The following is a 22,828-nucleotide window of genomic DNA, read 5'->3' on the forward strand; positions in this document are numbered from 1 at the left end:
GTTTATGCCTTAAAATCTTTAGAAACAACTTTTTTCATATGTGTAGAATTGAACTTGCTTCCTCTGGAACAATCACTCTACCTCGCTCAAGTAGTCTTCCTGCACCAGTTCCAATTTTTCCAGCTGTGGCAACAGTCGTCGGCTAAAAGTAGTCTGGGTGAGGCCGATGTTGCTTCTATGCTTCGTACTTGCCTGAAACTTTCCTTAAAACTCAATTTAGCTGAGACTCTCCATAAAAATTGCGTTTAAACTTCTCTTAAAACTACTGTTGTAACACTGGCTGAAGTTTGCGCAGAGTTACTATACGCTGTTTTTTTTAATAACAGAAAGTCACATTTAATTTCTGAGAATTTATTCTGAAATTTCATTACGGGCTTTCATACGCGTTTCAATCTGAATCAAAAGGTTTTCATATAGATGAGGAAAAAATACATCTGAGGCCATTCTTTCGTGCAATTAACAATGAAACTTTTTCGAATCAAAGCTTGGAAGGTGTTTATTACAAAAAAATGACAATGTCTCCAGCCATGTACTGAAGTGCTTGAAATTAGCGCGCCAAAATTTAATCTGGTGCTTATACAAACTGTGACGCCTATAGTTGCAGCCCAGGTTGAGAAAAAATGTATATCATAAAATTTCATTCTATAAAAAAAATGTTTGTCGAAATATTCCATAGATCAGAAACAAAAATTTGAATATAGCATGACAAGCATTTTTCCATACTAAGAAATTTTTAATAAGCATTTTTGCAACATTTTGGAATTGAATAACAATTTCTTTGCCACAAGTTTATCACAAAAATTTTATGAAAAAAGAAAATAATTTTTTTTGTTCCTTGTAATTATTTGATAAGCATTTTTTTCCAAAGTTTGAATGTTAATATACGAAATGATTAGATACAAATACAAAAAAATTTTGTTTTAAAATTTTTGTTTCATCCAAGATACACAAACCAAAGATTTTTTGTCATAAGGAAACCAACCGTGTAACTAGCAGTTACCATGCATATGAACTGCATTTGGTGATATTGGTCATGTATGTTAATGTAACATTTTCACACATAATTATATGCCAAAAACGTAACTTTTTGTAAATGTCTAGATATTTTTTTTTTGAAATTTTAGGTGATCTTAAAAAAGGCCTGTTTTTTACCCATTTATATTCATCTCAGGATATGAAAACATTTAAAATGTGTTTATTAAAAAACTTTTGCTAGTATTTTTTGGATGTTTTGGGCAAAAAACTTAACATTATCTAGGCTATAGGCACACACAAAAAAATTTTGTATGCGAAATTGTTTATCTGACAATGTATAAGAAGCAAATTTGCAACCAAAAAAAATAACAAAATTCTTACCTCAAATTTACATTTTTTAATGAAAAAATGGACATCAAAAAATGTTCAAAAAATTCTTATGATGCCAAAGTTGCTCTCATGTACTAAAATTGCCACCAATTTTTTTTATATGAGTCTTAAATCAATTAGCGATAATTTTCGGAAAAAAAACAGTTCATTGAAAAAAGTTCATGTCAATCACTTCTTTTTCTAAGAAAATTGTGTGATAAGTCTTTTTTCCATAGACCCCATATAAGAAATTGTATGATAGGCATTTTTCTTGTATGAAAGTCCGACCGGGAGGTTCAAAAATTCAGTTTTTTTTTCGTTTCTTTTTCGTATGTACTCTCATGCGCTGCGTTGATCCGAACATAACCATGGTACCTTTGCGTCTCGTTTCTGCGACCTTAGAAATATATAATAAAAAAACACGAGAAAAAATAAACTCCACTATTTATGAACTGATTTTTTCATAAATGTAGAAGTGACCTTGTTTCCTCCAGAACAATCCCTCTAACTCGCTCCAGTAATCTTTCTGCACCAGGTCTAATTTTTCCCAGCTTCTGCAACAGTCGGCTAGCCAAAAGTAATCTGGGTGACCCCGATTTTGCTTCTGTACTTCGCACTTAGATGAGCCCAGCGCTACTTATTTTGTGATATCCAACTCTGTTCACGTTCTTTGTTTTCATCTCTGGTCCATTTTTCATCCATGCTGCTTCTGAATTAATTCAGCCACTTAAGTCTTCGGTTGCTCAGGAGTTTTCCAAAATAATTAAATTGGTCATGATGCTTCATCTAAATAAGTTATTGTTTTCTCGCCTACTTAGCACGTTGTTAAATTGCGATCCTAAATTCGAATTCTTTTTGTTATTTGGCCCTATCTATGAATGTACGGTTCCGCGTGAATGTTTAAAGTCGGAGTTTGGATTTCGTGTCAAAACTTTAAACCCTTCCAAACAAAAATTTTACCTCTCCAAAACACCCTCCTATATTTTAAGAAGATGTGTTTTAACTTTTCAAGTCTCATTGCCAAACATAAAAATTTCCCGTTCCTAAATTTCAGTATGTTTCACAGCAACCGCTCAGCAGATTGTTCTTCTATTCTTGTGTTAAAAGTATGCTTCGCGTACCCAAGCTTTCAGTTATCACCAAAATCAAATCGGAGTTACGAATCGTTTTTGCCTTGTCTTTGTGAGGGCGGTTTCATCTTAGTCTAAACAATTTTCGAAGATTTCGTCAAAACTTGATTCCCCAAAATCCAAATTCTTTTGAAAAAGGGTTTGAACTCTCCAAAATTGAAATTCTTTCGAAGAAAACGGTATATTTATGCTCTGTGTGGTATATTATACTCAGTCAATTTTCGCCTATCAAAATATTAGTATTCAACAAAAAAAATTATACCCCTTTAAGATATCGACTTCCTGAGTTCAAATATAAAAAGATCTTCTACCTCCAGTTATTTTTTGTTAAGTTCTGGGGGTTTGAAAATTGTCAACTTGGCCAGTAATGGGGACTAAATTGTGCGCGCCTTGAAGAATTCATTCATAATGCTGAGAGCGTAACGCAAATTATTTATGAATGACAATTGTCCCGCACAACAAAACCGTTCCGAATTGAATTTAGGGTAGCTAATTGGTCGTTTAATTTCGTACGACTCAAACTTCATTTTTTGATATTGTCCGAAATTTATAAATATTTCCAATATTTTCCTAAAAAACTATTCGTTATGAAATAAGGGGCAGTCTGAACATTCAGGGCTTTGGCCTGATATACGAGCAGTCCTGTTATGCTCAGTGCTAGAAATTCATCGTGTAATGTCTATTCCCTTAAAATTTTTCCAACACTGCGTTTTTACCCAGTAGTTAGTCAAATTGGACATAATTCTCGGGAGAATTTCCCCCTTGTCTCTTTACCTAACCGTTCTCCTCTTCTCTCACTCCCTATCTTTTTTCTTTTAAAGAATACACTGAGTTTTTGATAAGATAAATGCTGATAAATTTTCATTTTAGATTAATTCTTTTCCTGTGACATTGTCTGAGTTATTTTCGTTGACGTAGTTTTTGCCGAGGATATTTTTGACCATGCAACTCGAACAATTTTAGCTATATAGTTACGTGACAGGTTTGAATGGATTTAAATGTAAAACAGGCTCAAATATTAAAAGGAAAAATTATAGTCAATCAAACCAGGAGCGGTTTTTCAGGAGGGATTTTTTTTTTGGGGGGGGGCGGGGGAATTGGATTTTACTAAATACCAAAGGATCCCCCTTTGGCATTTTTTACGATTATTTTTTCAAAGTGCAACGAAACCAGCCTACAATGCAAGTTTGGCCATTCGAACTTGTGACAACACAGGGAAACAAGAAAAGCAAATTTTTGGCACCCCTGCAGCAGTTCCTGGCCTAATCCATGATAAAAAAAGGGACTGTGATACCGCTTCTACTTCTGCGTTGCCGACCTGGAAGAAATAAAAAAAGGATATCAAGGAGGAAGAAAGTGATAATCTGGTCCGGTTATTTTAAGGAGTACTTCAAGATGGTGACTTCCCCAGCGATCTCGAATTTTGAAAAACCGGTGGTGCTTCCCCATGTACAACGATACGCCGTAAAATTTTACAGCTGCGCTGTCAGTGTGTCACAAAGCCACCATTCCAATGTAACTTTTGCTTTCATCCAGGTTGCTGCTATCTTCCCTGTGACTGTCTGCACTGCTGAGAGCTCTTTTCCGAGCATGAAACTACATTATGTACGTAAAGGTTAGTTTCAGAGGCGGAGCTAAGATTTTTTTGAGGGGGACTGAGATAAATGTTGACCAAAACAGGGAGTTATTTGAATATAAAAGACATTATATTTAACTATATGTAGGTCATTGCATCCGATTGGTTCGACCTCATTTTTCTGACACTCACAAAGGAAGAGTGGTTAATCGCTGCTGTCAAATGTGCTCTTTTTTACCGGCCTACTCACTGCAGGACCTTCCTGGAAGAGCAGGGCGTCATCCATTTGTCGTTGACGTTGAGAATCCGCCGACTGGGACTGAAGTGAGATTCGAACCCTTACTCTAAAGTTATTATTTTCTCGGAACTGATGCTTTCTTTCGTCAATTTTCGTTAATACTTCGTTCTGGACAATTTCGACAATCATACTTTTTATGATCGCTTTTGTTGTGACCGCGTCAATGGCATATTAGGTCAATCTTGATCAGTTATGACGACTTCCCTGGTTCATAAAACCTGTGTAAACTTAGTGATAGTCAAAACAAGTGATAGCCAGTGGAATTTTTGTAGGGCGAAGAAATGCAGGCAAATCTAATTACATTATTGCATTTTAGTCGTTGCTAAATGACACTACACTATTTTTTGTTCGTAACATACTTCGAGCATTGGTTGTAAATTGAACTATGGTAACTTCTCATTTGCATATTAGAAAAAGGGACTGTACAATTTTTGTTTCCATTTTTACGTTCAAAGTCTTATCAGTTTTTTTTAAGATTACTAAGATTAAGCAAGTAAATGCATGCAGCTTCAAAGAATACGGGTATATGGCTTTTTAAAACCCTTTTATAGCATTTTCATGCTTGGTTTTTGCTGTTATCATTGGCGTTTATAGAGTTAATTGACAATTGAGATTCATGAAGGCCATAAGACTGTTGATTAATATTCTTCTGGCGAAGTCATTATTCTTTTGTTTCTGTTTTGGCGTCTTCAGATTATTGTTTCTCTTACGCTCAGATACACATTCACTTTTCATAAGTCACCATTTGTCTTTATGAACAATAAATAAATCACAAGCCATTTGGACGATTAAAACTTAAAGCCTTTTTAAACTGGCTCATTTATTGCTTTTTAATAATGAAATGTCATATTATTGTCACTTACATTGTGTATAGTTTCATAGGTAAAAAACGACTCTTTCTCGCCACTTAATAACTATATCAGCTTTTTTATTGTACCTTGGAATCGACTGAATTGACAGACTGAAAATTGAACTCAAAATACAGGTTAGTAGGTCAGACAACTGTTCAGCCATCGATCAGCTCGATGAGCAGTTGAAGTTTTCCTGTGGCCAGAAGCTTGTGTAACATCGATTTCTTTTAGACAATGCAGTTGGTCGGGGTTCCAGTTAAGATATTTATTAGAATTTTTTAATCATCATATTTCGCGGGTTGGCTTACAAGGTTATCAGTTAAGCAGAGACTTACTTACGTCATCCGTTTGTGGTCAAATCTGAATTAAGGAACCAAAAAAGGCCCAACAACGGCATTTGCTAAACTTTTGCGGCGCAGAATTTTTGCAAATTAGATTTTGTATAGATATTTGAGAGAATCAATTTCTTCGATCTAAAAAAGTATCGACAAACTTTTCATTTTTTCTTCAAATCACACTTCCTCGACAAAATCTTAGATCTGCAACTGTTGTGAAAAAAAAAATTTGCATATGTGAAAATGACTAGAAAATTTTTACGATTTTTATTAAAATTTCCAAAAAACTTGAATTGATAAAACTTATTAAAGTTTGAAATTAACGTTTCTGAAGTGGATTGCTCTCAGCGTACTTTCCAAGTTTGTACAGTTTGCCTCATAGTACGATTCTCAAACCTTTCCTCCGAAATATGAAGTGTTTTGGATTTTTTCAAAATTTCTCAAAGGTTGAAGATTTAAAACAATTCTCAAACTTTGAAAGTATCAACTCTATGATGGGTTACTGTCAGAGCTTTTGCAAGACTTGCTCCCAAATATGTTGGCTTAATTTTTTCAGCTTCTCAAATCTGACGTTTTTACGTTTTAAAAAATTGAATTTGAAATTAACAGTCCCTTGATGGGATGCCCTCAGGAGTTTTCAGGAATTGCAAATCTTGCCTTCAAATTTGACTGCTCAATTCTTTTTAGCTTTAGACATATTAAGTTTTTAAAATTTTCTAAGGCCAATTTTCGTAAAACATAAATTTAAAAAACTTCTCAAATTTTGAAATTAGCAACCTTATGCAAATCTGGCCCCCAAATATGTCTGTTCCAATTATGTCTGCTCTTAACTTCAGAGAAATGATTTTTTTATGAATTTAAATTGGGATGCTGTGTATATATTTTAAGGGTTGCAAGCCTTGCCTCCAGCTTTAGCTGATCAACACTTTTAGCTTTTGAGTTATTAAGTTTTTTATAAACTTTTTTGCAAACTGAAAAAAGTTCAAAAATTAAATTAATTAGATTTAAAAAACTCGAAGTGCTGAATCCTACAATGGAGTGCTGCCGGAGTCTTTTCAGGTGTTTCAATATGGCCTCCAAGTGTGTATGCTCAAATTATTTAGCTTCCGAGATATGATCTTTTTTACGATTTTTGGAAAAAATACTTAAAAATTTAGCTTTAACAACACATCACACGTTTTGAAACTGGCAAGCCAATGAATGTTAATTTCAGCCTGTCAGGTTAATTTCAGTGTTTGCAAAGCCTACGTCCAAAAAGGTCTGCTCAAATTTTAACAGTTTTTTTGTGATGTTTTTTGTAGCTTTTTGAAATTGTTTATATAAATTTAGAATCAAAAAATTTAAAAGTTTGAAATTATCAATCATTTGGTAAGGTGAATTTCAGGGGTTTTCTGGTTTTGCTAATTTTTTTTCGAAATATTTGTGCTCAAATACTTGTAGCCTCTGAGAAATGACATACTTATGATTTTGTTTTAAATTCTTCAAAATTTTAGTTTGAAAGTTTTCACAAAATTTGAAATTAGGAACACTAAGGTGTGTTGCTTTCTTATTTTTTTTCAATGGTTCTAAGTTTTTCCTTCAAATATGTCTGCTCAAACACTCCCATCTTCCGAGATATGACTTATTATACAATTTTTGAGAAGAAAACTCAAGTTTTAGATTTATGCTACATCAAACAATTTGAAACTAGCAACCTAATGATAATGTGCTGTCATATAAATTTCAGTATATGCAAACCTTGCCCAAAAAAATGTCTGCTCAAACTTCTTCAAACTTTTTTATAAGAATTTCGTTTGTAGTTTTTGACAATGTTTATATTAACTTAGAATCAATAAAATTCAAAGTTTGAAACTAACACACTTTTGGTGGAGTGTTTCTTGAAATTTCATGGCTTTTAATTTTGCTTCAAAATGTGTCTGCTTAAACATATCCAGCTTTCCAGCTTTAGTGATAATAAATTTTTGAAATAATTGAAAACTCACAATCAAATTAGAGATAATTAACTGCAGAAACATTTAAATTAGCAGCTAAAAGGTGAGGTGTTCTCGGAGTATTTGCAGGTGTTGCTTCACTCGTCGTATAAATATGCTAAAAACTTCTTAGCTTCCGAGATATAACAAATTTTACAATTTTTTGGAGAATTTTTGAAAATTGTAGTTTTAAATTACATCACATCACAACGTTTTAAATTAGTAACCTAAGGTAAGTTACGATCTGATTGTTTTTCAAGGGTTGCAAATTTTGCCTTTGATTATGTCTGCTCAATTCTTTTTAGCTTCCGAGATGTGACTTTCTTTCCCATTTTTTGAAAAGTTTTTAAAAAGATTTAGATTCAGAAAATTTTCACAAAGTTTGAAATGAGCCATCCAAGACGGGAAGTTGTCAGGATATTTTCAGTGGTTGCAAACTTGGCTCCAGTAAGCCTGCTCAAATCTTTTTAGCTCTTTTTATGGCGTTTTTATGAGATGATTTTCTCAAACAAAAATCAAAATCACAAAAAATACAGTTTCAAATTAGTTTTTTGATGGCGTGTTTTCAGATATTTTCAGCGTTTACAAGTTTTGCTTCCAAATATGAGTGCTTAATTCCTTTTAGTCTCCGAGATATGACAGTTTTATGGTTTTTTTAAATTCATTGGTTCAATTTTACAAAATTAAAACTAACAGCCTCAAAATAAAGGTGCTGCTTAGATAATTTCAATAGTTGCGATTCTCACCTTCAAATCTGTCTGCTCAAACCTTTTAATTTTCGAAATATTAAGTATTTTTTATCTTTTGAAAAACTTTCAAAAAAAATTAGATTTGGAAAATTGCATAAAATTGAAATAAACCTAACAACCCTACGATGGGATGCTGTCAAACTACTTTCCGGAATTACAAATCTCGTCTCCAAGTGTGTATGCTCAATTTTTTACCGAATCCGAGATATGACGTTTTTTACTATTTTGTGATAAGTTTTCGAAACTATTAGATATTGAAAAAATTTCACGAATTTCGCAAGTGACAACAATTTGGGGTAGTGTCAATGCATTTTCAGTGTTTTCATGTCTTTCTTTCAAATATATCTGAGATATGACAATTTTTACGATTTTTTGAAAAAATTTTCAATAAACTCAAATATGAAGAAACTTCACAAATTTTGAAATTAGCATACCAATGGTGGTGTGCTATCAATTAACTTTAGTCGTTGCAAATTTTACCTCCAAAAATGTCTGCGCAAATCCTTTCAGCTTCTTTTTTTTACAATTTTTTGAATTTGTTCATTGCTCAACCATACGAAAATTGTATGAAATGCGCAAGAAACAATTATTTCTGAAAAAGTTTTTTATCAACAAAAACCCAGGAAAGCAAGTTACACCAATTTCGCCAATCTCTTAAGAAGATTTTTTCAAAATCAGCCGCAGTGACAAAATATAAATTCAGTCGCATATGAAAAAATCTAGTCCTAACCTTAATTTAGGTGCCATTTGTTCTAATAGATCAAATTTTGTTTGTACTAAAAAAATTCAATAAATGTCACTTGCATTTGGCTCATTTTCTATTTCTCCTCAAAACGGCTATTTTTGGAAGACAAAATTGAAATGTATTTTATTGATTTAGCTAACATTTTCAACTATCTGGAAGAATAATTTCCTTGGGGTATTCATTGAACTAAATTGAATTGCGTCATCGATGAATAATGTGAAGATCCTTAAGTGAACAAACCTACTCATGGCTATATATTCGATGGCCATTTACCCAGAAAGCGTCCTTAACATTTGAATATTTTCTCTTCATCGGCCATTGACTTAATTGCCTGCAACGAATATGAGCGCCATGCAAAGACCTCAGACAAAAAGTGAGTAAATCAAACAGTACAATTGAGCTAGAGGGTCCCTTAAAACCCAACTGTGAAAGAGTGTTTTCAAAAACCAGGGAGCCTGGATTATAGTATTGCTCGCAATTTTATAAATTCTAGCAATTTTCATCGGTTTTATCATGCGTTAATCTAAAATACTTGCATCAAAGAAAAATTTTAAATTTTAAATAGATTTCCCTATACTTTATGTTTAAGGGACACATGAATTTTGGGCGACGCGTGAACGCAGGAATTTACTAGGGGACATTTATATAGGTGAAGCATGAGTTAAGTACCCAACAAAAAGGTTTATTTCAAAAAGTTCAAATTGCTTGAACGGAAAAGAACGAAGAGAAAATTCTCACGAAAAAAACTCATCTCCAAAAAATTATGTGTTGGTTGGAAAGTTCTGTAGAAAATACCCCCCTTATAAGCTTTTAGACTACCTAAAAAGCTCACTTTGTTATGTTAAAGTTTTCTCAGCAACTGGCCCGGTAATCTTAGCTTAATTTTATGTTTTTCGGACCAATTTTGCAGCAAAATAAGTTACATCATATTGTTTCTGTGGAAACTGAAAGCTTTGAGTTACTTTTTCCATCATTTTTTGTCTAATTAACCAGTAGCGGATTTAGAGGGGGGGTGCGGACGATTTTTCTCAGATATTCGACCCCCTGACTATCCAAAGAGCCCCCCCCTTTGCTACTATTTTAAGACTTCTATTTTTGGCTGGTTGACAAAAATTTTTTTTGCTAAAAGCTCCTTTGACGCCAATATATACTATTTTTAATGGGGCAGCGCGTTCACTAGTAGCACGATTTTTTAGTTAAAACTGACCAAAAAATGCCTAAGAACGCCTTTTTGTACCTTTTTAAAATAATTTTGTGCAAACAATTTGGCCTTTATAGGGTCATTTTAGTGATTTGCGAGAGCTCGGAAAATCAATTTGATCAACCTAAAAATGAAAAGGTCGACATTTTCAATTTTTTTTGAAGGTCTGCCCCTCGAGAAAACCCTAGATCTGTCCTGATTTCAACCCAGTTATTATAAGAAACAGTTTTTTAGCTTCCAATTCAGTTTGTTCTTTAAGTTTCAATCACCACGGTATAATATCAAAGCTTAGTATTTTTTTATGTAAATATAACGGAATTTCTAGCCTTCTCTAAACATTAAATTGCTCGCTTCGGCGCTCTAAATGTAAAAAAAGCGACGGCAAAGCTAATGCAGAGTGCATAAACCATCGCGATAGCATTAGAACAAAAAACAAGTTTTGGGAAAAAGTATCTGAAAAACATGCTTTCAGTGGATTTTTTTTTCCATTTTCAATTTTTTCAGAAATTCGATTCAAGAAGGCCAATTTTAAGCAAGTATAGCCGGTTACTGTGCAAGTAGCGCAGCTTGAATCGAAAATAGTCTTAAATAGAACAAAAATTTTTTTTTCAAATTAGTGTCGTTTTTTTTTCGGCGTGGTGTAATAAATTGGTCTGAACAAAAAACCTACAGATTAGGTATATCCAACAGTCATAGTAAAATGAGCGAAACAATTAAAACAAACAGTTTATCTAGAAAATTGACTAGAAAATTGAAAGAAAAGTAGGCGCTAAAGGATTCCAAAAAGTCGCTAAAATACTCAAAAAAACTAACGTTAATCGAGACGAACTAAGCTTTTAAGCCATTGAAATAATCTATTCTAAGCCTGTTCGCTCACTTTAATCGCTCGAATTAAGACAAAAACTAAAAATTTCAAACCGGTTTTTCTCGACACTGGGAGAACTTTTTGAAATTTTATAAATTTCGTTCGAATCACTGTAGGGGTTTTAATACGATGTATCACTCAGCTCCCTCCGATTATTAATTGTGGTAGCTGATTTTGCATGGTACACAAAAACAGAACAGCAAAAAAGTTAACTAAAACATACCCGAATACAAAGTTCTCTCCCATTTTTAAAATGTTTGGAGCAATTAATTTTGCCGTTCTAAACTGCAACAAGACTGACCTTATAATGGCAAAACCCTAAGCATTTTATCAAAATTAACATCTGATAAAATCTTTCCTTTAATCAAATTTTTCTAAAGTAAGTTTTTTTTAAGACCAAGTAGCTTGCCTCAAATTTAATTGGCAAGTTTCTTTAGCCGGGATAAGCCGCCTGTTACGCATAAAATTAGCAAAAAAAATTGCTCGTTGATTGCCAAAATTGACAATTTCTGAATCCCTGTTACATAAATAAAAATGACAACTACAGAATTATGTTTTTGAATTTTAGCCCAAGAGCCCACGCTAATACGTTTTAGACAGCTTAAAAATTTTTGATCAAACTTGGTTATTTTGAAGTTTTGGAATTGGTCTAAAATAAAACCACACCGATCACAAACTATGAAACCAGACCGATCACAAACTCATCGAGAATTATTCCTCGAAAGTATACATATCAACAACAACAAGTGAACAGATTGTACAGCCCCTTTATTTCTTGAGTTTGACCCCCTGACCGCCCAAAGAGTGCTCTATTTGGTACTGTGTTATGACATCCACTGTTGTTCAACCAATTCCAAAAGTTTTCTTAAGGGGCTTGGGCGTCAATATAAATGAAAATTAAGGTCGAACGGGTAACAAAAAGAAGAACTTTCTGGCTAAAATCTTCCCAAAAAGGGCCTCAGAATATCATTTTGGTCTTTTGTTATTCAAACATTTGCTTGCGGCTCAGAAAATTGGTCAAAATTGGGTCTAAATTAGGGGTAAAATAGTTTATTAACAAAAAAAACCAAGCCCATCTCGCTATGATTTTTTGTTTCGGAAGGCGTATAATTCGCTTTGGATAGGGCAATAGTGGGAAAAGCGGGGTGGGACGTCCCCTTTCTTTGCCACTGGTTCACAATCTTCTTTGTAAACTTCAGGAATCCTCATAGGAACTTTTTCTTGACAAAAAATTACATCATAAATTTCAAATTTTGAAACCAGTTGTCGAGTTTTGAAACGAAACTAATTGACTTGATTGCATTGATTCTGTAATGCTGAATGATTCTTTTCCGTTAGTTTTCAGAACGTTTTGAAGTTTTCCGTGGATTTTAATCTATAGATATTCTATTGTGGACGAGCGAGCACATACATGCCTCGGAAAAGTGAATTTATTTAAATCTTTTTTTTCTCCAATATTGGCAATTGACTCTATTTAAACAAATATGCGTTTCCATAGGAAAATAACGCAATTTGCTTGGTACGACGAATGCTAGCCAAATTGCATTATTTACATATTTTATTCATTTTTCATTTTTTTCTTATGGATACGAAATGAAGCATTTCCAATGAGCGTCTTACACAAAAAAGTAGCGAAAACAACGATTTTGAAAAACACTCCAATTTCGATTCAAATTTTTAATCAATCGGGCATCAAACAACAGAAACAAGTATTCTCGTTTTTCTTTTGCTCACAAAATTGAAAATGCAATTATGTTCAATTCTTTGTCCGCTGTGATTTTTAAAAGGAAAAGGTTTCGCCCTATTATCAAAAGAAGACTTTAATGAGAAGCAACAGTGAATATTTTTATACGGAAGCAAATACAGCATCCAATTACCTCGGAGCGTGTAATATTTTTTGATGTCTTTGTTTCTTTCAAATAGATTCTTAAAAACATATCGCCACTCTCTTTGTAGATCCATTGTTATATCTTTCGACGCCTAATTGTTGTTTTTCATTCAAGCTTATCCCTCAAAACTCTAAAACTCAATTTGACTTCAAAAGTTTGATGATGTTTCAAATTTCTTAAATATATATTGAATTTCAGTTGTATACAAACAGGTCGAAGTATCAACCAGCCGAAAATACCTAAGTTTTATGTAATTGTTATGAACCAATTATGCAACAGCCACAAAAAATGCATGTCCATTCATATGATGTAACTTTTCAGCTGGTTTTTATATAATCGGCGCATTTTCGGTTGATTTACACTTCGGCTAGTTTTCTTACTCTTTAAGACTCATTATTGCTGATATAACAAAAATTGCTTTATTTGACACTTATTTAGAATCATATGGTATAAAAATCAGGTTAGTAACTTTTGTTTTGCTATATGTTTTCCCTGAAGTTCAAAACAACCCTTCGTCATTTCGAAACTAATAAGGATTATAAGCTTTAAAAAAATGTAAATAGTAATTCCTAGTTTATAGAATAATCGTCTTTTATTGATTGTGGTTTCCTGGTTCTCTCCTTCTCAAACTAGGTTAAGGCTCACAATGCGGATGTACACCAAGAATAGTGCTCATTACTTAAAAATAAAACACTATTAGGTCTAAAAACGTACTGTTGAAAAAAATAAAAATTCGAAAAAAAAGATCGGAAAAACCTCGTTAAAATTATCCCATATACCGCGTGCTTATTCTTACATAGCCAAACTGTGCACTAGATAGGTGGACAATTGGGTGTCTGTCAATCAGTGGAAACCAGAGACAATTCCTTAAACATATTCCAAAATTTGCGTGGATTCCATTTGCAAAAGTTCCGCGGAATCCGCGTACATTTACCTGCAACGTAAACTTTGTCGGCTAATTTTTTTGTCGCGGATTCCGCAAAAAGCAAAAATAGCTAGTGATTCTGGATTTCGCTAATGTCAGCAGCCAAGAGATTACACATTTTTGTTAATTTTACTGATTTAAACCACTTGTCTCGTTCGAGCAAATCATAGCTAGACCCAGAACTGTTAATTAGCAAATGCACAATTTAAGAACAAGACTTAACCATTGTCAACGGAATCCACGAATAAGTCTTAAGTTTTTTAAACTAAAATTGTTTATGTACTTTTTTTATTTTTTTTGGGGTGAATACTCTAGCAAGCTGTTTAGGGATCATTACTTGGGAAACACATTCCTTTATCGAGTAATCGAAAAAATTATATGGGTTAAATGGGTTTGCGTTTTGACTTGGTAAGTATTTGGCGAAGTTTTTGAAATTATTATTCTGTTACTCTTTGACATTTAACCTGTTTATTTGGCACTATCGGAACATAAGATTATCAATTCTGGTGTTCTGGACCTAATCTTGAATTTTGAAATAAAGTTCAGAATAGAGTCAGAAATTTGCATTAAAAAAATGAAATTATTACGATAAAGGCCAATTGAAACAAGATTTATTGATGAATGATTCATGATTTATCTTATTTCAGTTGTTTTTCATTGTCTCAATATTTGAGACCAGAGAAGGTTCCTTCTTTCACTGTTTGAGATTTAGCTGGTGGATTTTAGCTGAACTGAATTGTTGTCAGTAAACCAAACTGAATTGTTGGCACTGATTGAGATTCAGTTAACCTAGATTGAACTGTAGTTAAAAACTGAGATTGAAATGTTGGCAGCAATTGAGGTTAAACTGTTGGCAGTAAACGAGATTGAGCTGTTAGAAAATTTTGTGGATGAATAAAAAAGGTTCATTTTCGAAATGTTTGATAACTATATTTTCAATGGATTCCGCAATCAAAATTCGTAGTCCCTTGTAATTTGCGGATGCTTTAGGTTAAGGTTTTCGCGACAGTTTAGGTTTCCGCGAAAGCTTACTTTAACTTACAGATATAAAGTAATTTGTAGGAAGATTCTACAAACTGTTCCAGACTCCGCAAAATCGGCCATTTTTGAAGCATTACTGTGTTGTCCCTATTTGTTCGTGGAATCAAAAACAGCAGAGAACTTCAAAAAAGCCATGTAGCAGATTGCGCGACAAAAACTGTTTTCAACCCGTCGCGGAATCCGCTTAAAGTTCTTAAAATACACAGTTTATCCTCGCAATGATTCAATTGCAACCAAATGGCGGTTTTTAGCAAGCGTGAGATTGAAAATTAACTGCATCGAAATGAATTTGGATCAATAAACCCAGGAACCTTGAGAAAAGTTTGGTTGCCGTGCAGTTACCTCTTAATTTAAAAATCCAAAAAAATTTTTTCAATCGTTTGGTTTTGTCATAGGGCGCATACTGAACTGCAATAACTGGAATTTTTATGACAGAGAATGAGTTAATAATTGCAGAAATTACGTAAATAAACAAGTATAGCCTGTTGCTGTGCAATTAGCACAGAATGTTCCAACCGTATCCAAAAAAAAAAAAATATAATTTTTTTAAAAAAGTTTTCTTTTATTTTGTGTCGTTTCTAGTGTGCGGTGTGATAATAGAGAACTCCAATATCGCGTTGAAAACTAGTGAATTAACATAATTGACACCAAAAAAAATGAATTCAAAAATTGAAAAACAAAATTTATAAAACAAAATTTTTTCTAAATTTTTAAATCAATTTTTTTTTATTGTCAAACAAGTGCTTAATTAAACATCAAGATTTTTATTGTAAAACTCTTGAAAAAAACTGTATTTTTTTCATATAGCGAGCGTTACTTGATCGCATTACAAGCTCAAAGTTAGACGAAAATTCAAAAATTTCAATTGGTTTATCTCGACATTGGGAAAAAATTTTGGAAACTTTTTAATGTTGTTCCAATCATGATTAAATGGGCTTCAATATGATAAAATTTACTCTGATGCTTGTTTGATATAACTGATTTTGTGTGGAAAACAAAAAAAGAAAAAGAACTTAAAATCTCGAATAAAAAGCTCCTCCCATTTTCAATAGTCGGAACAGTTGTTTTTCTGTATGTCTAAGTCGTAAAACGCAACCAAAAACAACTCGCAATAAAAGCTGACTCGCATTAAAAAATTTTTAGCCATGTCCGGAACACAGCTGTCGCGCCAAAATGTTGCCAGCTTGCCAACAGAGAGTTTGACTTTACATAAAACTTTGAACTGCTCATTGAAATTAGTAATTTGTTATTTGTTTTTCAAAACTTGCAAGTCCCCGCTGTCTTTAAATTTCGCATATTGTCTATTGTTGTGAGATGCTTTTTGTTGCGGTAACTTTTTAAGGTTTTTCGTGGCCTTATTTTTTCATCTGATAACTCTGCCTCAAAAGTTGTGAAAGAAAAAAAATAAAATCCAAAACGAGTAATTCGCTTTGTTTCCAAGTCTGTGAAAATCATCCAACACAGAATGGATGATAACAAATCTAGTCCGACTTTCGATACAAAAACAACGGAATGTTTGTGCTCGGGGTGGGGTTTTTTCTCTTCAGACAAATTTCGACCTTTTAACTAGCCATTTTTGCCATTTTGACGGAATTGTTCTATATATCATTCAAAAGGTATTGATGCCCTGAGCTTAAATTTGAAAAAATATTTCAATTGTGATTATTTTTCGTAGAATTATGGAGGTTTAAAGATTACCATTTGGCCAATTTGGTACAATCAACGCTCGCTATTACTGCGTAAGCGGAGATTTAATCCGTCTTAGAAATCGTTCCAAATTGGTTGGAAGAAGCTTATTTGCCATAACTGATTTGTTACAAGGAGCAAAATCTATCCTTTTTTGTACTTTATATGGCGTGTGGGGGGATGATTTTTATAACAAATTTCAATTTTTAAAAACGTTCACTTTATTTTATAACATTTAGTTTTTTGTTATTACTGCTCCATAAACCTTAAAAGGCAGTCGGAACATTCAGGGCTTCGCCCTGATACGAGCAGTCTGGTTATGTTTGTAATAATCATCTCACAATCAATTATTTGTTTCTAGCACTCTCGGAAAAAGAAGAAACCATGGCTTAGGTTGTGTTTTGATTCCTCAAAGATTGCCTGTATGGGGATCCACTAAAGTTCACAGTAGATACTTTGTCAATCCTGGAACGGGTAATACTTTAATGGGGCCCTGATAGTTTTTTAAACTAAATTTACAAACCTCTACTTTTGATGTACCTGGTGCGTTTCTTAATACGTAAAGCGAAAATATGTCAAAGTATTCCTTATTTATTATTGCAAAAAGAAAAAGATGTTCCATTAGGACGGCAATTTTAACAACTGCGGAAATTAGATGCTCATTTCTTCGATCATTTCACATCAAAACTTTAGATTTTTTGAAAAACTATTACATAATTAATTAATTAGTTTTTTCGAGGAACACTTTTCAGCCTTCGCGGAATATCAGTTTGACTTTTCCTTATATATTCTAACCACGACGCGGTGACTCTCTTGAATAATCAATTTCAAGGCTGAATTATTAATAAAGTTGAGATACTATCTCTGTTCGTTTTAATGATTAAAAAATCTTTTGATTCACTCAACCATAGGAATTTATTGATGAAACCCGAACGTTATGGTGTGCGTGGAACACCTCTTGATCAAGGGTTTTCTTTTTGCTGATGTTAGCAACACTGAGAACAATGATATATTCTCTATCACGTGTATTAATTTAGTTACTTAACGATCTCACTTAACAATCTCACTCACTTAAAAAAAATAAGAGTTTATCTTCGTCAAAAAAATTGAAGCGGACATAACTGCTTTACACAACAAAGCAGCAACAAGTCGGACTAAAAATAGTGAGGACAATTCATCGATGCGAATTGGTATATAACCATTGCATTAATCTTATATTGTTGAATTATGAAAAGAATTGAGATGTTTTAAAAACTGAAGTGCGTGTTTCTAAGCTTGAGATTTTTTTGTGAAAACCATTCCCACAAACGCTATATAAGGTATAATGTGATTACTCTCTCCTAGTACCAGATCAGTTTTGACAAATAAGCTTCCTTCAACTAATTGTTTTCTCGTTACTCAGACTCGAATCTAAGCTACTACTTATTGTTCCGACTTTCATAACAAAAGTAACGGAATGTTTGCGCTCGAGATTTTTTTTCTTCAGACAAATTTCGACTTTTTAACTATCCAAGTTGGACTGAATTTTTTTTTTCATCATTCACCAGGTAGTGATGTTTTGAGTTTAAATTTGAAAAGATATTTCACCTGTGATATTTTTTGTAAAGTTATGGGCTTTAAAAATTGCCATTTTGGCCAATTTGGGAGAATTAACGCGCGATATATTTCTCGCTATAACGCGTAAGCGGATATTTAATCCAATTTAGATATTTTTTCGAAGTGGTTGAAGCAAGATAATTTGCCATATTTGATTTGGTACTAGAAGCGAATTCTATTACTTTATCACTGTGTACTTTACATGGCGTGTGGAGGAATATATTTTGAAAAAAAAATACCAAAAATTTTTGGTATAAAAAATTTTGAAAATGTTATAAATTTCATTTTTATTTACAACATTTAATTTTTTCATAGAAGCAGTCTCGTTGTATCAGGAATTGAAAAACAAAAATAAACAAATTTACTTCTCTCGACTTTGTTAAACAAATCTTAAGCCTTGCTCTTTTGTCGGTACCCATGAGAAGATAAAAAAATGTATCCGAAAAACAAAAACCCGAAGAAATTATCTTAACTTAAATTGACATATAAGCTTGGAACATTTTACTCTCGTGGCACAATAGCCATTTTTGTTTGAGTTACAAAACAATCATGAATTCTTTAAATGAAATGAGTTATCAATCCGTTTTTGAACTGTTTGCTACTTTTTCCATAACATGGAAAGCGCGAATAAACAGAATTCCCTCAAATAGAATCTTATATCACAGCTGCGTAAGCACATTGCGCTTAGGGGCACTTAAATTGCATACAATGACTATTTTAGTGAAAAATTTATTTATTTCTTCCAAAATTCGAAGAAAAAGTTTTCAGACCAATTTCTTCTAAACATTGAGCAAATAGGCATTTTCTACAAGCCCTGGTAAGTTGGTTGATTTTACGTATCTCAGTAGAGCTTCAAGGATTCGAGATCCATGCGCCTTGCTTGAAGATTTGGTAATATTAAACAGCGCAGGGGAAAAATTTATAAGAAATGAATATAGTACTTCCGTATAAACTCTGAACAAAAGAAGAAAAGTCGGACCCTTGTCCCAAACAAAATGTGAAAATACTCCCAAACAAAGTCTGAATGTAATTGCAAATATCTGACCTAGTCACAAAAGTCAAAACAAAGTAGCAAAATCATTTGATGAAACTTTTTATTGAATTTGTTTGCTATCACAGTTTTAATACAAGTGTACACAGCATCCCGGGTTGACCTCCATAGACCAAAAATGCTAATCATACAATTCCATAAACTAAGTCTATGAAAAAATACTACTCATACAAATTTCCATACGTTTTGCTTAAATGGTGTCGTCGAATTTTCGAAAAACTTTTCTCTTGTTTTGGCTTAAAATTCTGTGTATCGTACTAAATAAAAAAGAAAAATTTTTTGTCAAAAAAAATGCTAATCATACAATTTCCATATATATGGAAAATGTATGACTAGCATTTTTTTGATGGCGACAACAAAAATTTTTCAAAGAATTTTTGAAATTGCTCCCAAAATTTTTTTGTGTTTTTTTAACCGCAAAATGATTTTCGTAGCAAAATGATTTTCGTAGTAGTTTGTGCGTATAACGTAGTCCTGGATATACTAATATAGGATTTTTTTCTTTTTCTCTTCATAACTTTTTTCAAAAACGCTTTAAACTTCTCTTTCTTTGGTATGACAAGTTTTTGTAAGCCTTGATCAATGTCTGGTAAATTAAAAATTCAAATTTTAGAAATAATCATCTCTGAAAAGTTTTGCTAAAATTTAACAGTTCGTTACTTTCGTTATATTATTTGTGTGAGACAGAGTTTAAGGTTTTTACGCTGTTTGCAATGCATTCTTAATGCGAGACGGCCAAACCTATGGTTACTACGTTTGAGTAACCAAGGTGTATGTCATTCGTGTTCGGTTACGAAGACAACCAAAAATTTTGAGAAATTAAAAAGTAAAAAATCAATATTTTTGGTTTATGACAAAATGCTAGTCATACAATTTCCATATATGAAAAAATACTAATCATAGACCTTTCATGCAATTTTCTGTACCTATGGAATTGCATGAAAAGTGTATGATTAGCATTTTTCTATATATGAAAATTGTATGACTAGCATTTTTGGTCAACCCGGGATAATAGTTCAATGAATGTAATTTAATAGCGCAGATCGCAGATAGTAAGACCAGCATTTTCTTGACTATATACATCACTGCAGCATTTGGAAGTTCATAAAGAAAACTCTTTTTCAAAAGAAATTTAAAGTGTGGAGTAACATTATAAAGCATAGGCGGTCTTTTGTGTTTTTGCGAACTCATGACATTGAGCCTGTAAATTTGGTGCCACTAAAACCGTTATTGTAGCTTAATTTTTTTAAACTTGTTTTAAATGCAATTTCGGTGATCAAAATATTAAAACGTAGGGGAAAACGAAAAGTGCGGAATCCGTGACCAATTTTTGCGGATTCAGTGACCAAATCTTAACAATTGCAATTGCAGTAACGATTTCACGAATTTTGATCGCTCACCAAACTAAGATACAGATGCCGTAGTTTTCCCTCGTGAATAAAATTTCCTCTGATAATACTTTGGTATCAAATACTTCGAATGCGAGATAAAACATTATTCCGACGGCTGTTTGACCTATAGTAAAGAACGAGTTTTTAACATTTTAATGTTCCGACTTTCACGACTTTCTGAAGAAAACGGAATATTAAAACTCGGCGTGGTTTTTTTATTCATTCAGTTTTCATCGATCAAAACAATAATTTTCTACAAAAATTAGCTATACTCCATTAAAGATATCGTTTTCCGGAGTTTAAATGTAAAAAGATATTTTATCTCCGATTATTTTTTGCAAAGTTCTGAGGGTTTGAAAATTGTCAAATATGCCAAGTTTTGGACTAAATTAAACGCGCTTTGAAGAATTTAATCATGAAATTGATAGCGTAACGCGAATTGTTTATGCGTGGCAAATTATCCCGCACAAAAAAATCGATTCAAATTGAATTGAGGCTAGCTAATTGGTCGTATTAATTTCGTACGATTCAAAAATTTATACTTTGACTTTGTCCAAAATGTATAGTTTTTCAAAAAAATTTTTCCCAAAAACTAATTGATATGAATTAGGGGATATTTGGAGCACTCAGGGCTTTGCCTTGATATACGGGCTTTCTTGTGTTATACATAGGAAACATAAACATACAAAAGTAACGGAAAGTTTTGTGCTCAGGGTTGATTTTTTTTTCAGACAAAATTCGATTTTTTAATTAGCCATTTCTGACGGAAACTTCTATATCACTCGAATGGTATTGTTGTCCTGGGCTTAAATTTGAAAAGATAGTTTTACCTGTGATTCTTTTTTGTAAAGTTATAGGGGTTTAAAGATAGCCATTTTGGCCAATTCAGGACAATTAACGAGCAATAAACTTCGCGCTATTAGCGCGCAGGTGGAGATTTAATCCGTCTTAGAAATCGTTCCAAATTGGTTGAACGAAGCTTATTTGCCATAATTGGTTTGTTACTAGGAACAAAATCTATCACTTTGTACTTTATATGGCGTGTGGGAGGATGATTTGTTGCAAAAATCTTAAATATTAAGAAAAACTTATTTCATTTTCTTGTTATAATTTATAAATTTATAATTTTATATTATAAGTTCTTACATTTTACAAGGAAAAACAACAGTGTTTTGTAATTTTTTTAATTTTTTTTTGCCACGCAAAATTAGGTATCAAAAATAATCATCGGACTGGGTTGAGTGATATATCATATTAAAGCCCTTTCAATCGTAATTTGAACCACATTTAAAATTTTCAAAAAGTTTTCCCCCTTGTTGAGAAAAACCGGTTTGAAATTTTTTGATTTTTCGTCTTAATTCGAGCAAATGAAGCAACCGAGCAGGCTTACAACAGCTGAATTATGCCAAATCTAAGACCTTTAAACTAAATTTTAAGCAAATAGGAGTAGTTTTTGGAGTTTTTTAGCTTCATTTTGGGAACCAAAAACTTTCAAAATATTTCTGCAAAAATTAAAAAAAAATCTAATGTTTTTTAGTTTTTCTGGTCATTTTTCTACAAAGATTTTTTCTAAATTGCCTATTTCACTATGACTATTAATGTGCTTTAATTAGGTTTTTACGTCAGATCCTTCAATCATACCAAGCAAAAAAAACTACACTATTGTGGAAAAAAAAACTTGGAGTTTTTTAAAAACCATTGTCGGAACCTTCTGTGCTATTTGCACAATAACCGCCTATCCTTGTTTCGGTTATGTCTTTTTTTCTTATCCTATTTATTTCGTGTATGTCTTTTATTTCAGTTATTCACAATCCAGTGTTGATTTTTTGATGCAAAATTCAAAACATACGTTTTACATACTCATATATATTTTTTTAAATTATCATTAAATCTTTGACGACTTGTTTTTGTTAGGTCAGCCAAATAGTTTTTTCGAACATTCCCACAAAATTATAAAGGCCCTGCTTTGACCAAAAAGTTTTCTCCGAAGGCAAATTTTTGAAAAAACAGGTCAAAAAAGACATTCTTGGGCACTTTTTGGGAAGTTTTGGGTTTGGTCTGCCTACAGTGGATGCCATGAAATAATAACAACGATGGGTTCCTTTGGTTGGCGATTGGGTCGAATCCCTGAGGCGGAGAAAAACGTCTGCCCCCCCCCCCCCCCCCCAACCCCACTAAATCTAAA

General features: G+C 32.8%; 1 protein-coding gene across 4 annotated transcripts in view; it reads left to right on the top strand.

Moving 5' to 3' along the window:
* Positions 1-5,113: 5,113 nt before the first annotated feature.
* Positions 5,114-22,828, top strand: part of LOC134845050 (G protein-activated inward rectifier potassium channel 2-like) — a 59,237-nt gene continuing 41,522 nt past the window's right edge. The window contains exon 1 of one of the 4 annotated variants that reach the window (XM_063861885.1): positions 5,114-5,333. The gene's annotated coding sequence lies outside the window, so the exon portion shown is untranslated. Of the gene's footprint in view, positions 5,334-9,088; positions 9,372-13,343; positions 13,414-18,931; positions 19,019-22,828 lie in introns of those variants that run through there. The other 3 variants (XM_063861888.1, XM_063861886.1, XM_063861887.1) reach the window with 3 other exon arrangements.

Source organism: Symsagittifera roscoffensis, chromosome 4, assembly GCF_963678635.1.
Source record: "Symsagittifera roscoffensis chromosome 4, txSymRosc1.1, whole genome shotgun sequence".
NCBI lineage: Eukaryota > Metazoa > Xenacoelomorpha > Acoela > Convolutidae > Symsagittifera > Symsagittifera roscoffensis.